Below are 21,337 nucleotides of genomic sequence, written 5' to 3'. Positions count from 1 at the left end.
TCCTAACTAGTGGACAACATCATGAGGGGACAAGCTATTTAGCTTGTCACTCCCTTTTGGGGTCCTCAGAAAGAGCCTCTGGGGGGAAAGCTGGCTACCGCAATGCTGGATGACTGAACGACAAACGAAGGGGCAGGAGGGAGCTTCACCATCATAGCTGCAACCCTGACCTTCTCCTGGGACCCTGGGTTCTACTGTGACAACACAGTCCCTTCTTCGTCCTGATCCTGAGAGGTGTCCTGACAAGGCCAGGTCAGAGACAGGGATCACAATGACATCTTGTGACGGAGGGGGAATTCGCTAATATTTTGTATGAATACTGTGTGTGCCTCAGTTTCTCCTATGTGCTCCACGGTTAACGGGGTGGGGGGGGTGGGGAAGGTTGCAGAGTTCCAGATGTGACTGATGCCTGGCCATCTGGGGCCTGGGGCCCATGCCCATGGACAGTCCAAGATGACAATGGCCACTCCAATTGCCTGGACATTTGGTACCTAGCAACTAATGACCGTGGACAGCCACCCCCTCTGCAGGAAGCCAGCTGTGTTTGCCCAGGAACAAGGACAAGGACTGAGGAGGGGCCCAGTGGGGGGTTGTTAAGTTTGGGCTACTGGAAGCAGGAGTCTCCTGAACTGGGACAGAAGAGGGGTCAGAGGGCTCTGGGCTGCCCAAGATGGACCAAGCAGTAACTTCCTATTCTCTGAGCTAACCAAGGATGGTCTACACCATGTTCCAGACATCTAATAAACCCGACTGTTTCTACCACGCTGGCTGCGAGTCGCTGCAGATGCTGGAGGTGCATGCACTGCTCCCTTTGGGTGTGCAAGTCTCTCTCCAGTGCCCAGCTCAGGACGACTTGCTGCAGGGAGCTCACAACATGAAGCAGGGGTGCTGAAGGCTTCAAGGGTTGGATCAAAGAGGTGGTGAAGCCGAGTGGCTTGCTCTAGCGACAGAGCGAGACCTAAGGGGGCTGGCGCACTGAAGGGGTCTCCCAGGGACTGCTCCAGAGCTGCTCCAGAGCACTGGGTCTGTGGCTCCGTGACACACCTCCGCCAGCTCTGGTTAAATCCCAGTCATCACCTGGGATACGACACTTCGTCCTCCCTCCCTTCCGTGTGTCCTTTTCTCCCCCACCTTAGCGTTTTTTATTTTTTTCTTTCCCATCTCTCTCCTTTTTCCTTCTGTCTAATCAGAGTCTGGTTTAGCCAGCCAGGACTGCCTATTTTGCAACACTGTGACCCGAAAAACAGTTAAAAGCAATGCCCCAAACAGCTCGATGCTCATACAAGTTTGCCAGGTCTCAGACCAGCTGATAAAACCATGTGCTGGCCTGTGTTTCCAGCAGTGAGCTTACAAAAGAGAGTCAAAGCTAAAGACAGAAGCTGCATTTCCAGTCTTTGCTGCTCTTCCCCCTTGTCTGTACCTTGTTAGTCTTCAGGAAATGAGATTGGATTTTAACAACAGCCCCAGCCCATCTCAACTCACCTCTTCTCTTCTCCCCAGAAGGCCAGTGCTTATCATCGAAGAGACTCTCAGACGTGGGGGGTTTCCTGTAAATACTCTCTCCAGCTAATGGTAAAGGAAACAAGAAAGACTGTTAAAATAAAACCCTCACTTGCGTGCACCCAGTTGCCAAGTGACCCAGATCGCTGTTGATGACCTGTCCTCTCCATCATTCACCACTCCCCGAGTCTTTGGCTCAGTTGGAAACTTTATCAGTGATGATTTTATGTTTTCTTCCAGGTCTCTGGGAACACAGGGCAACTCCAGCCGTGTGGCGGGTTTCGTGTCACTTTCATTTAACACTATAATTAGCTGCTTCTCCAGAGATGTTCAGCCAAGTCCCCTGGGCGAGCGTGTGGATTAAATGTTCTCTGCCTGATGCCACAGGCTTTGTGCTAATTCCCAGCTGGATGCATTCCCAGTGAGGTACCGTGTCCTTCAAACCAAGGTGCCAGGCCCCTGCTGGGAGGGGGTGGGAGGGAAGACAAGGCAGAGAGTTGTCATTCCAGCTCTGCAGCTAGAGCAGCCCCAACTTCTGCATGCCTAGCTGGATGATCTGGGGAAGCACCAGGCTGGTTTTGATCCCTCACCTCCGAGCAGGGTGGGCTGCTTATGCCGGCTTCGCTTGCTCTGCTACTCATGGCTCGTGCTACTCAGAGTCAGTGGGTCTGAAATTAGCCAAGCTGCGCGCTGGGTCTGTTGCTCTTTACACAGCAAATATAATTGGAAGAAACCACACGGGCACAGTGGACTCAAATCACCCTGTCTGCCTAACCATGGACACCATGCAAGCCTAGCTACACCCAGCCCTGCCTCTCTGCAGGGACTGCGGGGGCTGGAACAGAGAAGACAGAGAGCGCCACGGGAGTGCTCACAGACTACTTGAAAGGATACTGGCCAATTCTTATAGACTACAGAGAGAGACTGAACTGGGAGCCAGGGGACCTGTTGGGGGAGTTCAGATCTGACACCCCAAGGGCTGGTCAGAATCCAGGGTGGCCACCCCCCCAGGCCACCCCCCCAGGCTGGCCCTAGCTATGGGAATGTTCCTCAGAGTCCACACACAAAGTTTCCCGTGAGCCGTGACCAGAACCCCTACCCTTCTCAGAAAGCACCCTCCAGGCCCTCTTCTCCGAACCACCCCGGCAACAGCTGGTCCAGCTTTGTTCTCTCGCTTTTTTCTATGAAGAGTGGCTCTTTGATTCAACAGAAAATTTCTTGCAAAAATGTCATTTAATGTTGGGATGGGGGCAGGGGGTGGGGGGAGGTAGCTCCCTTTTGTGGACACCCAGCCAGCCAGTTAGCTATAAAATCCCTCTTGGTAGCTGTTCTCTACTTGCTTTACCTGTAAAGCCGGGGTCTCAAAGTCCCGGCCCGTGGGCCATCTGCAGCCTGAGAACTTCCCCACTGCAGCCCACGGAGGAGAGACCCATGCAGACAGGCTGGCAGCTCTGTCTGCTGCAGGCGCCGCCCCCCCCCCAGCTCCCATTGGCTGGGGAGAGGGACAGAGATACCATCACTAGTCGCTGGGCAGAGTCAGCCACAGAGGCAGCGTCACTTTTTCCCGCAATGAATATAAACAAGTCCAAATCCCGAACACAGCGGTCTGACGCCCACCTCGCGGCAGCCCGAAGGTGTCAGCTGCTCCCTCACGGAGGCCAAACATCAACAACCTGACAGAGCCGAAGCGTTGCCGGGGTCTGGCCGACACTAAGAACTCTCGGGCAGGCGAAGAAGTGTATAACGTTGTATGACAGTGTTATTATTTCAAAGACTAGAAGAAGAAGAAGAAACAATACAAGATAAACGTTTTCTTGTCTGAACACCATCTTCAGTGACATTATTGGCCCACTGAGAATATTTGAGGACTGGCCCTGGCCCTAAGGTAAATTGAGTTTGAGACCCCTGCTCTAAAGGGTTAAAAAGTCTCGCTGCTATTGTTGGATCATATTAAAGAAGTTCTGTATTAAAATCACAAATGAGTTTGATTCCCCAGAGTTTAAATTCCAGGGTATTACTAATTAAGAGGTCTCTTGGTTTTTGGTACTGTTTCTCTCCCTCTATGTGTGAAACTTGCAAGCTGCTAACTGTGTTAGTACATTCTAAGACAGAGTCTGTTCTCAAAGCAATTCACAGAGAGAGAGACTCAAAGCAATACTCTAACAACAGAAACAGCACCCAGAGACTCCCCACCCTTTTGTTGTATTAACCATTGTGATTAAAATAGAGATAGAGGATGTATGTGGTGGATGCTTGGTGTGGATAATAACTGAATGATCAGGGAGGTGCCAGCCTAAGAATCCAGTGTCCATCGGCTGAAGAAGGCGTCAAGTGGAAATAACCAGAGGACCCCACCTGGAGGGCAGACTGGAATCCACCCAACAGCCTCAAGAATGGGAGAACCAAAGAACAAGATAACATCTTGGAGCCGTCAGGAATGTGCTATCTGCTGATTGATTCAGCAACAGCATGATGAAGCAATTCCCATAGACTGGCATAGGAAGAAATTCCTATAAAAATAGACTCTAAAAAGTGAAAACTTTGGGGTCTGATTCTGCAAACCAACTTCCAGGAGCATCAGATGAGCATCTGACAAGGCCCTGCTCCCTCCTCATGTCCAGGCCACCTGGCCAGTGGCTTGGCATGAGCAACTCTAAGGCTGGTAACTATGATAACAACCTTGCAGAACCTGTGTGTGTGGGTGTGTATGTGTGTGGGTGTGTGTTTGTATGAATGAATGTGTGAATAAATATGAGATTGAATGGAATGTTATAGCTATAACTAACTGCTTACTATGATTCTTTCTGTATTCACAATAAATGTGGTATTTTGCCTTTTTCCCTTTAATAAGATCCTGCTGGTTTTTATTTTATTGGTATAACACTATGCATAGGTGAAAGGCAGCGAGTGGGCACCTGGCCAAAAGGGCCAATGGGAAGGCCAGAACTTTTTTAACATTGAAACAAGACTCCCCTTTTGTCTGTCTGTGGCTGTTCTCCCGGAGAGGGGACACAGAGCAGCAATGCTGTAAGAAGCTTGCACCAGGTACGAAAAATCATTAAATCATACAAAGAAACTACCCATTTTGAAACCCCAAATATGTGAGTAGGTCAGGGAATGTCGAGGGAGATGTGATGAGGTTTGTCTCTTTGATTTCTTCATGGCTTGTGGACTCCTCTGTGCTAAACCCAGGCGCTTTCGTTTTACTTGTAAGCCTCAGTTCCAGATGCATTTTCTTTCTTTTTGTTTTTAATAAAATTTACCTTTTTTAAGAACAGGATTGGATTTTTGTGTCTGTGACGCTCTGTACCTCGGGGAACACACTACACCCCCATGTTCATCTTTATAAAATGATTGTGGGGTATCCAATGCAAAGTTTGTCATGTTGGGAGTCTTTGGAAGGCTCATAATGCACTGAGCATGGTTGTTATAGTGATGTTGTAGTAATTGTTACAGTAATGTTATAATAAGGTTATAATTTCATGTATACCGTTATGAGGCTGAAAATGTGTCCTCATGGCTTAAAACAAGCCCAGGCAAAACTCTCCAGGAACAGAGGGGCAGTTCACACCTCATCAGGGCATGTATGGGACAAACCCAGCCCAGCCTCACAGGAGCAAAGGACACTGACCTAGGCAGCAGCTGACCTAGGCAGCAGCAAAGGATCTGTTGGACTCACGAGTGAGTCACCCCCCTTCCTTTGGTCAGTTTGGGACTCTCACAGACTCCTGGGCGAAGCTCTGGAACTGCTCCCTACGAAGCCAGTCAGGACTCTGGGGAAGTCTCCTCTCTGGGAGCAGAGTGTCTGCAGGACACACAGCTCACACAGCTTCCACCTTCCTGGGTCTGACCTCGGAGCATTCAGCCTCCTCTGCCCCTCCATGCACTTCCCACAGCAAGTCTGCCCAGGCAGGGTCCTGGGGAAGCCAGAGGGTCCTGCCCCGCAACTTCGCAGTCAGACGTGACTCTCAGCCAGCCAGTAAAACAGAAGGTTTATTAGACGACAGGAACATGGTCTAACACAGAGCTTGCAGGTGCAGAGAACAGGACCCCTCAGCTGGGTCCATTTTGAGGGGGGGCAGTGAGCCAGACAACCCCGTCTGCCCTTCACTCCATGTCCCCAGCCAGCCCCAAACTGAAACTCCCTCCAGCCCCTCCTCCTCTGGGCTTTGTCCCTTTCCCCGGCCAGGAGCTCACCTGATTCCTTTGTTCTCCAACCCTTTAGCTCTCACCTTGCAGGCGGGAAGGGCCCAGGCCATCAGTGGCCAGGAAACAGGGTGTTGGCCATTCTCTGTGTCCAGACTCCTGCACACACCTGCCCTCTAGGGCTCTGCAACCATCATACACCCTTACCCCACCCCCTAGATACTTAAGAACTGCCTAGGGGAAACTGAGGCACCCTCACACTATTCAGAGGAAACATTAAGAAGTCCCGCTTCGTCACAGGGACTACGATGAGATAATGCTCACCTGACCCTGAAGTGGGGGTGCGGGGGCAAAGCCAAGAGGGAGGAAAGAACATGATAAAAGGGAGAGACATTTTGCCAGGCTCTCTCTCTCTTCCACCTACAGCTACAGACACCACCACCACCAAGCGACCGAAGCGCTGATTAGAGGGGAGAGCCTGGCTGAGAAGTGACCAGCCAGCCTGTGGTGAGAAGCGTCTATGTTTGCAAGGGCACTGAAGGTGTTAAGATCAGCTTAGAATGAGTTTTGCTTTTATTTCATTTGACCAAATCCAACTTGTTTTGCTTTGACTTATAATCACTTAAAATCTATCTTTATATTTAATAAATCTGTATGTTTGTTCTACCTGAAGCCGTGTGTTTGTTTTGAAGTGTGTCAGAGGCTCCCTTTGGGAGAACAAGCCTGGTGCATATCAATTTCTTTGTTAAATTGACAAACTCTTATAAGCTTGCAGCGTCCAGCAGACATAACTGGACACTGCAAGATGCAGGTTTCTAGGGTTGTGTCTGGGACCGGAGATATTGGCTCATGTCATTTGGTGGCAAGTAGCTGGGAGCAGCTTACATGCCAGAGGCCGTGCGTGAACAGCCCAGGAGTGGGGGTTCTCACAGCAGAGCAGGGTCAGGCTGGCTCCCAGAGGCAAGGATTGGGGTGGCCTAGCCGATAACCAGTCTAGATAACACCAGAGGGGAACATAAGAATGGCCTTACTGGGTCAGACCAAAGGTCCATCCAGCCCAGTATCCTGTCTACCGACAGTGGCCAATGCCAGGTGCCCCAGACGGAGTGAACCTAACAGGTAATGATCAAGTGATCTCTCTCCTGACATCCATCTCCACCCTCTGACAAACAGAGGCTAGGGACACCATTCCTTACCCATCCTGGCTAACAGCCATTAATGGACTTAGAACTAGATAAATTCATGGAGGTTCTTTTAAACCCTGTTATAGTCCTAGCCTTCACAACCTCCTCAGGCAAGGAGTTCCACAGGTTGACTGTGCGCTGAGTGAAGAAGAACTTCCTTTTATTTGTTTTAAACCTGCTGCCCATTAATTTCATTTGGTGGCCCCTAGTTCTTATATTATGGGAACAAGTAAATAACTTTTCCTTATTCACTTTCTCCACACCACTCATGATTTTATAGACCTCTATCATATCCCCCCTTAATCTCCTCTTTTCCAAGCTGAAAAGTCCTAGCCTCTTTAATCGCTCCTCATAGGGGACTCGTTCAAAACCCCTAATCATTTTAGTTGCCCTTCTCTGAATCTTTTCTAATGCCAATATATCTTTTTTGAGATGAGGAGATCACATCTGTATGCAGTATTAAAGATGTGGGCGTACCATGGATTTATACAAGGGCAATAAGATATTCTCCGTCTTATTCTCTATCCCTTTTTTAATGATTCCTAACATTCCGTTTGCTTTTTTGACTGCCGCTGCACACTGCGTGGACATCTTCAGAGAACTATGCAGGATGACTCCAAGATCTTTCTCCCAATCAATTGTAGCTAAATTAGCCCCCATCATAGTGCATGTATAGTTAGGGTTATTTTTTCCATTGTGCATTACTTTACATTTATCCACATTAAACTTCATTTGCCATTTTGTTGCCCAATCACTTAGTTTTGTGAGATCTTTTTGAAGTTCTTCACAGTCTGCTTTGGTCTTAACTATCTTGAGCAGTTTAGTATCGTCTGCAAACTTTGCCACCTCATTGTTTACCCCTTTCTCCAGATCATTTTTGAATAAATTGAATAGGATTGGTTCTAGGACTGACCCTTAGGGAACACCACTAGTTACCCCTCTCCATTCTGAAAATTTACCACTTATTCCTACCCTTTGTTCCCTGTCTTTTAACCAGTTCTCTGTCCATGAAAGGATCTTCCCTCCTATCCCATAACAACTTAATTTACAAAAAGAAAAGGAGTACTTGTGGCACCTTAGATACTAGAGACTAACAAATTTATTTGAGCATAAGCTTTCGTGAGCCACTGTAGCTCATGGAAGCTTATGCTCAAAAAAATTTGTTAGTCTCTAAGGTGCCACAAGTACTCCTTTTCTTTTTGTGAATACAGACTAACACGGCTGCTACTCTGAAACTTAATTTATGTTCATCACAGTGGTGCAGCGAGCAGGGAGTATGTACGGCTTGTTACTCCAAGTGAAGTTCACATTTAAAGCACAGATATTTGTGATTTTAAGTGAGTCTTAAGTGCAGTGGCTAAGGACAGTCAGGGAGGAAGCTGCACACAGAAGGGCCATGGAAGAGAAAGAGAGTGAAAACACCAACTGGATCTGCTAAAGAAGCAGAACCAGAACCCCCCGACCCCAATGACTCCCATCACTCCAAAAATCCAGAAGTGGGAACACTTATGTCCTGCATACAGTGAGGAGGATGATATTGCTGAATATCGGACTACCTTCGACAGGCTGTGTGTGATTCATGAAATCCCTGATGATAAGAGAGTTATGCGAAATTAACTGGTAAAGCTCAAAATGTATTCAGTGGAATGCCTATTGAAGACGCTTTAGACTATTGTAAATTTAAAGATACTGTTTTGTGAAGTTTTCAGATTACCCCTGAAATATATAGAGAGTTAGATTTAGGAAACTTAAGTGGGATATTGGGATGAGTAATGGGAAATATGTAAACAAAATGAAAGATTTGTTGGGAAAATGGGTGAGGGGCAAAGAGGTGGCAAGTTTTGAGGGAATGTTGGATCTTGTTGCTCAAGAGCATTTCCTAGGCACATGTGAGGCGGATGTGACCCAGTGTCTATGGGACAAAGCTGTAAAGTCTGTGGAGGAGCTGGCTTTTTTAGCTGATGCCTTTGAACAGAATCAGGCGTCTATTGAGGGCAGGCCACAGAAAGAGGGGTTTAAAACTGGTGGGAAGGGAGGATCCCATTTTGCCCCTGGGAAGAGAGAAGGAGCCTAAACATTCTATGACGAGATAACTGGCTCTGTGGATGAGGGGAAAGCAGTGGACATGTTGTTCCTTGACTTTAGCAAAGCTTTTGACACCGTCTCCCACACTATTCTTGCCAGCAAGTTAAAGACGTATGGGCTGGATGAATGGACGTTAAGGTGGATAGAAAGCTGGCTAGATTGTCGGGCTCAACGGGTAGTGATCAATGGCTCCATGTCTAGTTGGCAGCCGATATCAAGTGGAGTGCCCCAAGGGTCGGTCCTCGGGCCGGTTTTGTTCAAGATCTTCATAAATGATCTGGAGGATGGTGTGGATTGCACCCTCAGCAAGTTTGCAGATGACACTAAACTGGGAGGAGAGGTAGATATGTTGGAGGGTAGGGATAGGATACAGAGGGCCCTAGACAAATTAGACAACTGGGCCAAAAGAAATCTGATGAGCTTCAACAAGGACAAGTGCAGAATCTTGCACTTAGGAGGGAAGAATCCAATGCACCGCTACAGACTAGGGACCGAATGGCTCGGCAGCAGTTCTGCAGAAAAGGACCTAGGGGTTACAGTGGACAAGAAGCTGGATTTCAGTCAACAGTGTGCCCTTGTTGCCAAGGAGGCCAATGGCATTTTGGGATGTATAAGTAGGAGCATTGCCAGCAGATCGAGGGATGTGATCATTCCCCTCTATTCGACATTGGTGAGGCCTCATCTGGAGTACTGTGTCCAGTTTTGGGCCCCACACTACAAGAAGGATGTGGAAAAATTGAAAAGAGTCCAGCGGAGGGCAACAAAAATGATTAGGGGACTGGAACACATGACTTATGAGGAGAGGCGGAGGGAACTGGGGATGTTTAGTCTATGGAAGAGAAGAGTGAGGGGGGATTTGATAGCTGCTTTCAACTACCTGAAAGGGGGTTCCAAAGAGGACGGCTCTAGACTGTTCTCAGTGGTAGCAGATGACAGAACGAGGAGTAATGGTCTGAAGTTGCAGTGCGGGAGGTTTAGGTTGGATATTAGGAAAAACTTTTTCACTCGGAGGGTGGTGAAACACTGGAATGCGTTACCTAGGGAGGTGGTGAAATCTCCTTCCTTAGAAGTTTTAAAGGTCAGGCTTGACATCCCTGGCTAGGATGATTTAGTTGGGGATTGGTCCTGCTTTGAGCAGGGGGTTGGACTAGATGACCTCCTGAGGTCCCTTCCAACCCTGATATTCCATGATTCTATGATTCTCCTACCCCAAAACATTCCTCAACCCTCATCCCAAATCTCCTGTAAAAGCAGAAGAGCCCAGAAGGTGTTATCAGTGTAATTCCACTGATCCCCTGAGGAATAGATGCCCTGTGCTAGGAGGAAGCAGGCAACCAATAGCCCATGTTAGCTCTGCTGCCCTCAACACAGAAACCCCCCAAGCAATTGGAACATACCATATTGGTTCTGTGAGGTTTAGCCTCTGAAGAGCCAGATACGGAGTTAAGGCTGTCCAACTTGATGGCAGGGAATACTTGGGGCAGAGGGATACAGGGGCCCAGATCTCTCTGGTTAAGCAGAGTGTGGTTCCAAAGGCCAGTATGTTGCCTGGCCAAATGGCAGAGATTGTGGGAGTGGGCAAAAGCAAATTCCTCATAGCACTAGCTAAAATCCATGTGGTTTGGGAAGGTTTGGAAAGGTTTGACTGTGGGGGTAATGGAACACCTCCTATTTGACCTGCTCCTTGGTAATGATATTTTCCGTGTAGCTCAGGTTAAAGTATTTGACTGCAGCAGGAGGCAGTGTTATGCTGGGACCCCCAGGGGAAAGGGTAAGGTCTCCAGAACTGCTGAGAGAATAGGAGAGAGTCTCCTTGATTCTTCTGCAGCTGAGGGAAGCCACATGCTTCCAGGTGGGAGGGTGGTGGGACTAGATCACCTCCTGAGGTCTCTTCCAACCCCAATATTCTATTATTCTAACTCCTGCATTAAAGCTGGAGGCAACACCACATCGGGAAGGGACGGGGGCGTGATGCCTGCCAGGGAGAGAACTGCCCAGGTTGTCAGCAGCCAGCAGGCTGCAGCTGAACCAGAGGCAAAACCATCTCTAGGGAGCAGAGCGAAATGTGTCCCAGAGGAGAGTCCAGAGAAGGGGCAGGGGATCTCAGAAACCATTGAGGTGGGTGAGGATTCCTGCGACTCTGTAACACAGGGAAGCAGGGTGCTTCCAAGTATGGGAGGGGCTGAGACTAGCTCCTTTCCAGCAGAAGGCAACATGCCCTCAGGTGTGGGGGAAGGAGAGGTGTTGTCAGTGATTAAGGAAACTGTCCCAGTTGTTAGCTGGCAGAGCTCTGCAGCTGAACAAAAGACAGGACCATCCCTAGGGAGCACGGAGAAACGTGTTTTATGAGGAGGCCCAGAGGAGGAAACGGGGGAAGGAACAGTGGGGGTACAGGAATGTCTCCTCACCAGTCACTTGGGGCAGGATGCCCAGGACACTAGCAGGATGGCTGGGTCAGCATCTGTCACCCAAGCACTCAGCCTGTGACCCAGGTTTTGAGAAGGAACTGTGTGACTGACCTCCTGGAGGGGAGCAGTCACACAGCTGACTTCTCAGGGACAGAGAAAGGGGTGGCGGAGGGTACCCCAATCCAGGTCCCGTTTTTTCAGGATGCTATTTCTAATAAGTTTTTGGAAAGTCTCTTAAAATCAGGATGCGGCTCTAATGCCTGTGATAACAGAGGAGTTGAGACCAGGAAATTGCCAGGTGGTTGTTTGCCAGAATACAAATGACCCAACTGACAGAGAAGGGGGTGTTTTCCCCAAGGCTGGAGAGACACAGAGAGCAGTTATGGGAAGGCTGCTGGAAAAAGTGCAGCTGATCGAAGGGTAAACACCCCTAGCCCACAGAGCATGGCTCACAGCCCTCTAAGGGACAGGGAGGGACTCAGTGCTGGGAGGGGGAAACACAGGGTAACGCCAAAAGGGAAGCTGGATTTTCTACATATGTACAATCCTGGGGTTGGGAGACCGCTCCCCACAGGGCCAGCCAATGTGCAGGACACCCCTGAACACCTATCTTGCCAGACCCTGAGGCACCAAAATTCCAGAAAAATGATTAAATTAAGAGCCCACACGTAGGGAAACACTGAAGGGACAGAAAAGCCAGTGACAGATTACATGGGAGAGAGTCAAAGGACACGATAGGTAATGAACAAACTAAAATATCTGAACAGAGGGCGTGGTATTATAAAGATACTTGTAAATGCACAGCTGAGATAACATTTTTGGTATTAATGTTAAGTTTTGGGATAAGAATTTTGTTACTGATGTTGAACCTTATGATAATGCTACTTTTCAATTAATACCTGTAAACAGGTGTAAGCAGTGTCAGGATGAGCTCCACCCTGACATCTGGTGGTGAGGTGTGGCAAGTTGTGGAAAAGAACTTCAGGGGCTGATCTCATTTGCATAGGCACACCCACCACGCCTAGAATGAGACCATAGCTGCCCAAATGGTCACTTTGGCTGCTGTGGGATCCCCAGTGTCTCTGTTATTGGGGCAGGAAGAATAAATTGTTATTACCCTGATTATGGGAACTGTGCTTGGAACTGTACGTGGCCTTTTGTTATGATGGAGGGATTCACCATCAACTAAGTAGCACTCGCTAGGCAAGGGTCATGGGTTCCAAAACTGTGTGAATGGAGAGAGGCTGGGGACAAGTATTAATGCTTGGTGGCATGGGCCCCTTGGGGAGGGCCTTACATGCTGATTGCACTTCCTCTTCTCGCCACTGTGGAATATCAGAGCTAATTTTGGTTTCATTAGAAGTCTAGTTATAGGCTGCTGAGCTCACTTTGGGCTGACAGTGCACCAGCACTGGGGCTCCCCTACTATAAGCTGAATTCACCTAAGAGCTGAAATCACTGACTGTTGTGTTAAGTAGTGGGGGAGCCTGAAGATATATTGTGGAGCAGTTTGCGGGACGGCTGGTGAAGCAGTTCGACGCGGAGCAGTGTGTGGATGGCAGGAGCTGCTTGTGGGCTGTGGAGCTGAGTGAAGGAGTTCGTGGGGCGGCTGGCGGAGCGGAGCGCAGCTGAGCGAAGGAGTTTTGTGGGGCGGCTGGCGGAGCGGAGCACCGCTATGGGGCGGTCAGCTTCAGATCACGTAAGGTGCCTCTTACCCCCGTCCCATTTCCACCCAGGTTGGGAGGTAAAGCTCCGCCGATTTGGACTTTTGGGACTTTGGGTGATTTGGGGTTGCTGGACTCAAGAACCAAAGGGAAAAGGGCATGCCCCAATTTGCCTGGGGTGGGGTTGTTTTTGCTCATGGGTTGTGTTATGAATCCTCTTGGTGGTGTTTCCCCAACATAATGCCACATTGTTTCTCTCTGTTATTAAAAGACTTTTGCTACACTCAGACTCTGTGCTTGCAAGAGGGGAAGTATTGCCTCTTGGAGGCGCCCGGGGGGGGTGGTATATATTTGTCCCAGGTCACTGGGTGGGGGCTCGAGCCAGTTTGCATTGTGTTATTGGAATGGATCCCCTAGATACTGAACCCGGCCCTTGTTGCTGCCAACTCTGACGGGCAGAAGGGTTACACAGGTTTAAAGCTTATCACAGCAGAGAAACCATTAAAAAAACTGGTTTGCTGTGTGTGAATGGGGAAACTGAGGCATGCTGCCTCATGCCTTAATGGCTGGATGCCAAGAGAACTATAACAACAAACTGCCTTCGAGCTAGTCAGTGACTAACCGTCTTGCAGTAAACCTAAGAGGGGAGGTGTCACGCTCTGTACCTTGGGGGAACACCCTACACCCCCATGTTCATCTTTATAAAACGATTGTGTGGTATCCAATGCAACGTTTGTCATGCTGGGTGTCTCCAGAAGGCTCATGTGCACTGAGCATGGTTGTTATAGTGATGTTATAAGAGAAGGAGTACTTGTGGCACCTTAGAGACTAACCAATTTATTTGAGCATAAGCTTTCGTGAGCTACAGCTCACTTCATCAGATGCATTCAGTGAAAAATACAGGGGGGAGATTTATATACAACCCTGTACGCAGCCAAGGACTAAATTGGCCAGCTGGCAACCCTCAGCTCTAGAGTCACTGTCCCAAAGGTAGGCCTGCTCCTCCCTTGCCATGAACCACAGCCCACCAGAGACCGTAGGTCACACTGGAAGGGTCTACACGCAGACAGGCCCAGCCTGTGCCAGCCTTGGGCCCAACCTGGCTGTAGCCCATGCTGTACACCGTTGCGGTGTGCCGCTCGTCACACATCAGTCAGTCACTGGGCGCGACAGCACAGCTGGACACGGGGGGCTTGGGGTGCGGCAGGAGAGAACTCACGACTGAAGGGAGGCAGGATTATGGGGCGAATGACTAGGAAAGATCCAAGCAGGAGCAGCGTGCGTGTGTGTGCACGAGAACGCGTGTGTTGGACAGTGCAGGTGTGAGAATGAGTGAGTGCTCAGCGGGGGTGGGGAGGGATACCCAGCTCCGCAGGGGAGGGGGCAGCGAGTATCTGTGTACTTTTGCATTCACACTGAGCTCTTAGCTCCTGGGCTGGCAGGGTGACCAGACAGCAAGTGTGAAAAATCGGGACAGAGGATGGGGAGTAATAGGCACCCATGTGAGACAAAGTCCCAAATATCGGGGCTGCCCCGATAAAATCGGGACGCCTGGTCACCCTAGGGCTGGTCTAGTGAATTTCTCTGGCAGTTTTGCAAGACTGCTGGTGCCTTTGCACGTGCCGGAATGGAGTGTTTTAGACCCTTGCCGGGGGCACAAAGGGTCTCCAGACAGCTCGGGGTAGGGCTAGGGCGACCTGGCTCTGCAGAGGGGCTGGGCTCATAAGAGTCCTGGGAGCTCCATGCTAGACTGTTCCTGCCAGAAGCTGGCTCCCTGAAGGGGGTTCTCCATGAGACCCCGGGCCCTGAGCTACAAGGAAATGCAGCAGCTGCTGTTCTGGTTCCTAGAATTCAGGCCCAGGCTGATCATACCACTGCTGTCTCTCCTGCATGCTCGTGCCTACCTCATCAACCTGCCTTGAGGACAGGGCAAGGCCTGGCTCCAGAACCTGTGCCAGTCCTATCTGCCCTGGGAGGGAGGGAGGGGGTTCTTGCCCCTTGTCCGCACCCTGCACCCATCCCCAGCTCTGGGTGCAGAGGTTCAGCCCTTGCAGGTCTATCTGCCTGCCTCTCAGCACACAATGGGTACACCATGCACCACAGGGATCCAGCGCTGCCAGCACGGTTTGCTGTGTCATCAATTATTCAGGGCCAAGAGGCAGAGCGAGGGGGTTTGCTGCTGCATAAGGAGTGAGGCTGCTGCAGAATTCCTGCCTCCCGCTGCCAGGGTCCTGAGCGAGCAAGTGGCAGCCCCCAGTGCTCGACCTTCCACAGCTTGACAGCGCTCCCCAGCCAGAGAAACGGCAGAGCCCAGGGGCCACCTCAGGATATGGAGAGGGCTGGGGAGAGCACGGCACGGGGCCCAGCAGATGCAGTGTGTCACCAAGCGAGCAGTGCAAACCAGGAGGCACAAAGGCCAGTCCAAACCCAGAGAGGAGCCACCGCACAGCTAGCGGCCTGGACCAGAGACTGGGCCATAAATGCCCCCAGCCAGTGTCCCAAACACCAGGCAATGTGAGGGGGAGAGCGAGAGATTCCCCGGAGCTGCTGGGAATTGTGAGCCATGCCTTGGGGAACAGCAATGAGGATGAATTGGGCCTGACCCTGTGAACTGGCCAGTGATGCAGAGATGGCCCCGCAGTGCACAGTCACCTGCCAGCAGGGTGGGAACGGACAGGAACCACAGACAGGAGTTCACAGCTGAGGAGGGAGGGACAAGGACCCTCCCCTGCATTCTGATGCTTTGCAACACTTGTCCAGCGTGGCCTGCCCATCAAGCTGCAGTGAACTGAACTGAGTTGGGGGGAGCTCAAGCAAGCGTGGTATCCCTCTGCCAGGGGCAGTCTGCAGTGACAAGGGCTGAGTTCAATATCTAGGGGTTCCTCTAAACCACACAACACAGAACCAGCTCAAGGCCCCATGCAGTCACCCGGGACAATTACACACCACCCCTGGCACCCCCAAGGGGCAATACTTCCCCCCTCGCAAGCACAGAGTCTAAGCACAGAACAGAAACTCCCAAGGGAAGGAGAGAAGTCACCTGACATTAATTTGGGAAAATGCCACAGGCAGGATTCCTAAATATAAAACCACGAGCCAAACCCCCACCCCAGAGCTTGTTGGGCAGCATCCCTCTGCCTCAGGTTCCTAAGCCCAACAACCAAAAGTTCCTTTAATGCTCTCCTTCCTTCTCCGCATCCAACTCACTGTCGTTGTCCTTGGCCAATGAAGACCCAGAGTTCAGAGGTGCTTCTTCATGAGTTCACCTCCCCCACTTGCAGGGGTGGGGGGAGAGGGACCTTGGTTGCCCTGCTGTCTAGGGACTCGCTCTGGAGTCTACCACTTGGCACTCTGCGCTGCTAGCAGCTCACCTAGCTTCTCTGCACTCTCCAGGATATCTTAAGGTGCTGCCACTTAACCCAACTCTTACTAATTTCAGCAGTTAGTAGGACAGCCTCTCACATCAGAGACACTATTCCAAAGCAGGTCTAATGCTTACACCTGGTTAGCAGTAATTATAGCCCCAAAAACCTGTAACAAAAGACTCTCATCCTTATCTAATACCCACACCACCTAGTACCCACAACTGTCCCTACCCTCTCTCATCCCTAGTAAGCTTTGGCATCCCTATCCCCTGCCTAGCACGTGCTGTTCCGTTTACAGTGACCCCGCACTCAGGGTATGCCAAGCACATTTCTGCTGCCCTGCCCTGGATTCACACAACAAGGACAATGACCTTTAGTACCCCTGCACCTAATAACAAAGGGCCTTGCAATCCAACACCTGCCAACAGTGATCATTGGGGAAGAGCAGCCCCATCACACTGCTCAGCTAGGCAGGGTGGGCGTGCCCATGCAAACAAGGTTGGCGCCTGAAGTCCTCTCCCCCGGCTCACCACTAGACGTCAGGGGAGAGCTCATTCAGACCCTGCTTGTGTGTGAATGGGCATGGAAACACATGCATGGGTGAGTGCAAATATGTCTGCATGCATGCAAGTGTGCATGTGTAGACATGTGAGTGTGTGTGGGCCTTGTGTGTCTGTGATGGTGCATGTCCTGCTTCTGAGCAGCACCAGCCCCCACCCGCACGCTCATGCGATGCCAAGCAGCCCCAGAGCTTGCTGGACCACGCGAGACTTGGCTCAGAGCTGACTCGGGAATTTTTCCCCCAAGTGGCCACAAGGGGGAGCAGCTGACTCACATAAAGGGCCAGACACCCGCCCATTGCCTGGGACCGGGATGGGGCCCACCCCTCCCAAACCCCACACAAGCCCCCCAGAGCCAGCACTAGCCATACACAGACTAAGGAGCGATTGCCTAGGGCCCCGAGCAGCTCAAAGGGGCCCACTATTCGCTTTTTATGATAAGACCTTGCCCGTTTTAGTGTGGGGGGGAATCCTGCTCAGTGCCCCCAGTGAGCTAGCATGGGCACTGCCCTATCCCCTCCCCCACCTGCCTCCCACACCAGCCCCCCACTCCCGACACCAACTCCAGCCCTAACCCTTCCCCCACCTGTCCCCCAACACCAGCCCCTCCCCATCTCCCTCCAACACAAGTCCCAGCCCCGCCCCCACCTACACCCCACCCCTGACAACAGCCTCTCCCCCACTAATCACCCCCCTCAGCCCCAGGCCTAACCCTCCAGGCCAGTGGCCCAGTCATGCCCCACACACACCCCACAGGCACCACGCAGGACCCCAGGGGTCCCGGGGCACACCCGGGCCACGGGGCCCAGCCTCCCCACCCCAGAGCTCAGCGCCTGCAGCCCCACTGGCCGTCTGGCTGGCACGTGGCAATTCCCCAGCTGGGTTGCCAAGCCGCTGCCCAGCCTGGTAGGTCCCAGCCAGCGGGAAGCCAGTTAGTGCCGTTCCCTGACCAGGATGCTGCGCTGCCTGTCCACGCCGTGCGCCGGCAAAGGGGAGAGCGCCCGGCGGCTTGGCGCCCAGCCAGCCCAGCCCCAAGCGAGGGCCCTTGGTCCCGTGCTGGGCACCGCAGGCAGAGCCCGCCTCCCCTGGGGCTGCGGCACACGGCCAGCCGCGGCCAGCCGCGCCGGGCGTCTCCCTGGGGCAGGGAGCGTGGCCTGAGGCTGCGGCACTGAAGAACCCGGAGGAGGGGCCCCATCGCTACCTGGGGCAGGGCCCTGGTGCTGGGGTGGGGGATGTGCTAGGCCAGGGGCTGAGACTGTGAGCACTGACTCCCGCAGGGGAGAGGCCCCCATGCAGTGGGGCGGGCAGGGCCCTTCTGCTCCCAGCTGGGCTGGGAATGGACTGATTAGCCGCACGGCTTTGGGCCGATTGCCCTCCCCAGGGGGGGTGCCGAGGGGTACAGGCGCAGGGCAAATCCTCCCGTCCCCGGGCTAGGACCGGATTGGCTGGGCGATGGGGGGACTGGACGGCGTTCCTTGTCACATCGCCGCGGCGATATGGGGCATGCGACTGCTACGTAGAGGAGCCCGTATTGACTGGGGTCCGTGCTGCATGCCGGGCCCAAAGGGGCCCCTGCGCCAGGCCCATCACATGTCCCTCCTGCCGGGGCCCCTAGCCATTCCCACAGGGAGCAGCACAGACTCAAACCAGGGTTAATGGCAACTAACAGGAGCCTCAGCTGGGGGTGCTACCCAGCCCCCGCAGCCCGTGCCATCGCCCCACTCTGTGATCGCTCGAGGGCTGCATCGGGAACGGGCCGCTATGGATCTGAGAAGCAAAGCCCTGCCTGGAACGGCTGGGCCCAGCTAACAATGGCCTGGGTGCCCCAAGGCTGGGCGTGGGGTGTACTGAGACCTGGCAACCCCCCCGCCCCCCATCTCCGGGGCCACGGCAGCTATGCAGCTCCCCCAGTGCTGGATGCCCTGAAAGGGCTAAACCCAGCCAGCGACAGCCCTTGAGCCCCTGGCTGGGCAGCTGGGGGGGAGGGGGAGGGAAGCTGGCACTGCCGAAGCAGCTGGCTCTTCGCTGAGCAGGGGACAGCTGAGTGGCACATGCAGGGCAGCACGGGTGGGAAGCGCGGCTCTGGAGCCACCTTCTGCTGGGCTCCTCCCTGCACCCTTGGTCCCAGGCATGGCCCAGAGGCCGAATCAGTCCCGGGGTGGGGGCTCAAAGGGGGGCAGGCTTAAGTCTCCCTACTGTGGGGTGAATTAGCTGGCTCCCCTGGAAAGCAGGGCCATTGCATGAGACTAGGTTAGCAGGGCTGCTTGGGCTCTATGGTGGGCTTTGCCCTGAGCTTGGTCTAGGTGCCTAGGGTTGCCAATTTTCTACTTCCCCCTGCCCCGGCCTACTCCAAGGTCCTGCTCCTGCCCCGGCCCTTCTCTGAGGCCCGGCCCAGCTCACTCCATCCCCCCTTCCTCTGTTGCTCACTCTCCCCATCCTCACTCACTCGTTCATTTTCACTGGGCTTGGACAGGGGTTGGGGTGCAGGGTTGGGAGAGCACTCTGGCTAGGGGTGAGGGCTCTGGTGTGGGGCTGTGGATGAGGGATTTGGGGTGGAGGAGGGGGCTCCGGGCTGGGTTTGAGGAGTTCGGAGTGTGGGAGGAGGCTCTGGGCTGGGGCAAGGGGTTGGGGAGCAGGAGAGGGTCGGGGTGCAGGCTCCAGGTGGCGCTTACCTCAAGCAGCTCCTGGAAGCAGCAACATGTCCCTGCTCCGACTCCTACACAGAGGCGCGGCCAGGCGGCCCTGCGCAATGCTCCATCTGCAAGTGCCACCCACACAGCTCCCATTGGCAGCGGTTCCCGGCCAATGGGAGCTGCAGAGCCGGCGCTTGCAGTAGGGACAGTGCGCAGAGCCCCCTGGCTGCCGCTATGCCTAGGAGCCAAAGCGGGGACATGGCGCTGCTTCCAGGAGCCACGCAGAGCCACGATAGGCAGGGAGTCTGCCTTGTCGAAATGCAACGCCGACCGAACTTTTAATGGCCAGGTCAGCGGTGCTGACCAGAGCTGCCAGGTCCCTTTTCTACCAGGCGTTCTGGTCAAAAACCAGACACCTGGCAACCCTATAGCTGCTGCTTGACCCAGCTGGTTTGTTGGAGGGCCCAAGGATGCTGGGGAGCCAAGAGACATGCTCCCCAGAAGAGGGGGAAGAGAAAGGGGGTGGTCCCCATGCACAGAGAGGCTCAGGGCCCTGGGGGGCTCCTCACTGCTCCTTGGGGATGAGAATCTGAGGGCAGGAACAGCCCTATCTGGCAATGTCAGGTGGCCCCAGTGATCCAGGCCCGGGGCTAGCTCGGGGCCCAGGGGAAGGGAAGTGGGAGAGACAACGGCTGGCTGGGGCATTCCGCACTTGCGGAGTGGAGCTGGGACTGCGACTCACTAACACAGCTGTTTGGCTCAGCGGGACCAGTGGACTCGCTTCCAAGCGCTGATGGGATTGGCTAGGAAAATTGACACCCCCTTAGCTGAAGGCTCCTGGAGCAGAGAGGGCTGGAGAGCGCAAATGAAGTGTCCATTCCAGAGAGCCAGGGAAAGGCCATAAACTACCCCGGGCTGATTAATCTCCTTCAGTCCTAGGCACGCTCAGAGCCGTGGATCAGAGAGGACTGGCAGCCCCAGGTGATGGATAGCAGCCCCTTGACTTTTCCATGCCCAGGCTCAGAGCTGGCCATTAAAGGAACAGCAGCACTGAGTCTCAGAGACCGGGTCAGCTCACCGGGCTGGGGCTGCAGGGCTGTAAAACGGCAATGGGGTCGTTTGGGCTGGGGCTGGAGCCCTGTCTCTGGCACATGTCCCCCTTGGGGGTCCCAGAGCCCAGGCTCCTCCCCCGGCCCAAATGTGCACACTGCAGGTTTACAGCTCCACGAGCCTGAGTCAGCCTCCCCAGGCCAGCCGCAGCCGTGCCGGGGGCCTTGTCTTGCAGTGCAGATGTCCCCCTGAGGTTAGTGACAGCGGCTGGGGGGCATGTGGCTAAGGCCTGTTTTGATAATTGGGCCTACAAATTTACCATAATTGTGAGCGCAACTGTAAACCGTGCATATAAGTTCCTAGCATGTCGCACTATCGGAGCCCAATGAGCATTGCTGGGAAACGGTGCAAGGAGGAGACAGAGTGAATGAGCCAAATAAAAAGGCCACGTGGTGTAACTCAGGGACTGTGTTCAGGTCATGCTGGGTAAAGAGACATGTGGGACCGAAAATCCATGAACAAAAATTGGTGTGTCAGAAATTAGGGCTATTGGTGGACAAACTAATGAGGGGGTGGGCTATTTGGCCTGTCACGCACCTTTGGGGGGGCCTCAGAAAGAGACGGGGGGGAAATGGGGCTGGACGGATCCACAATACTGGCTGGGCAAAGGGAAGGAAAAGCGTCACCATCCTGGTGCCACCCTCACTGTTGTCACGGAGTCCCCGGGCGATGCTCTGGAACT

The sequence above is a fragment of the Lepidochelys kempii genome, chromosome 1 (genome assembly GCF_965140265.1).
Source record: "Lepidochelys kempii isolate rLepKem1 chromosome 1, rLepKem1.hap2, whole genome shotgun sequence".
In the NCBI taxonomy this organism is placed as follows: Eukaryota; Metazoa; Chordata; order Testudines; family Cheloniidae; genus Lepidochelys; species Lepidochelys kempii.
Note: the sequence above shows the minus strand (reverse complement) of the source record.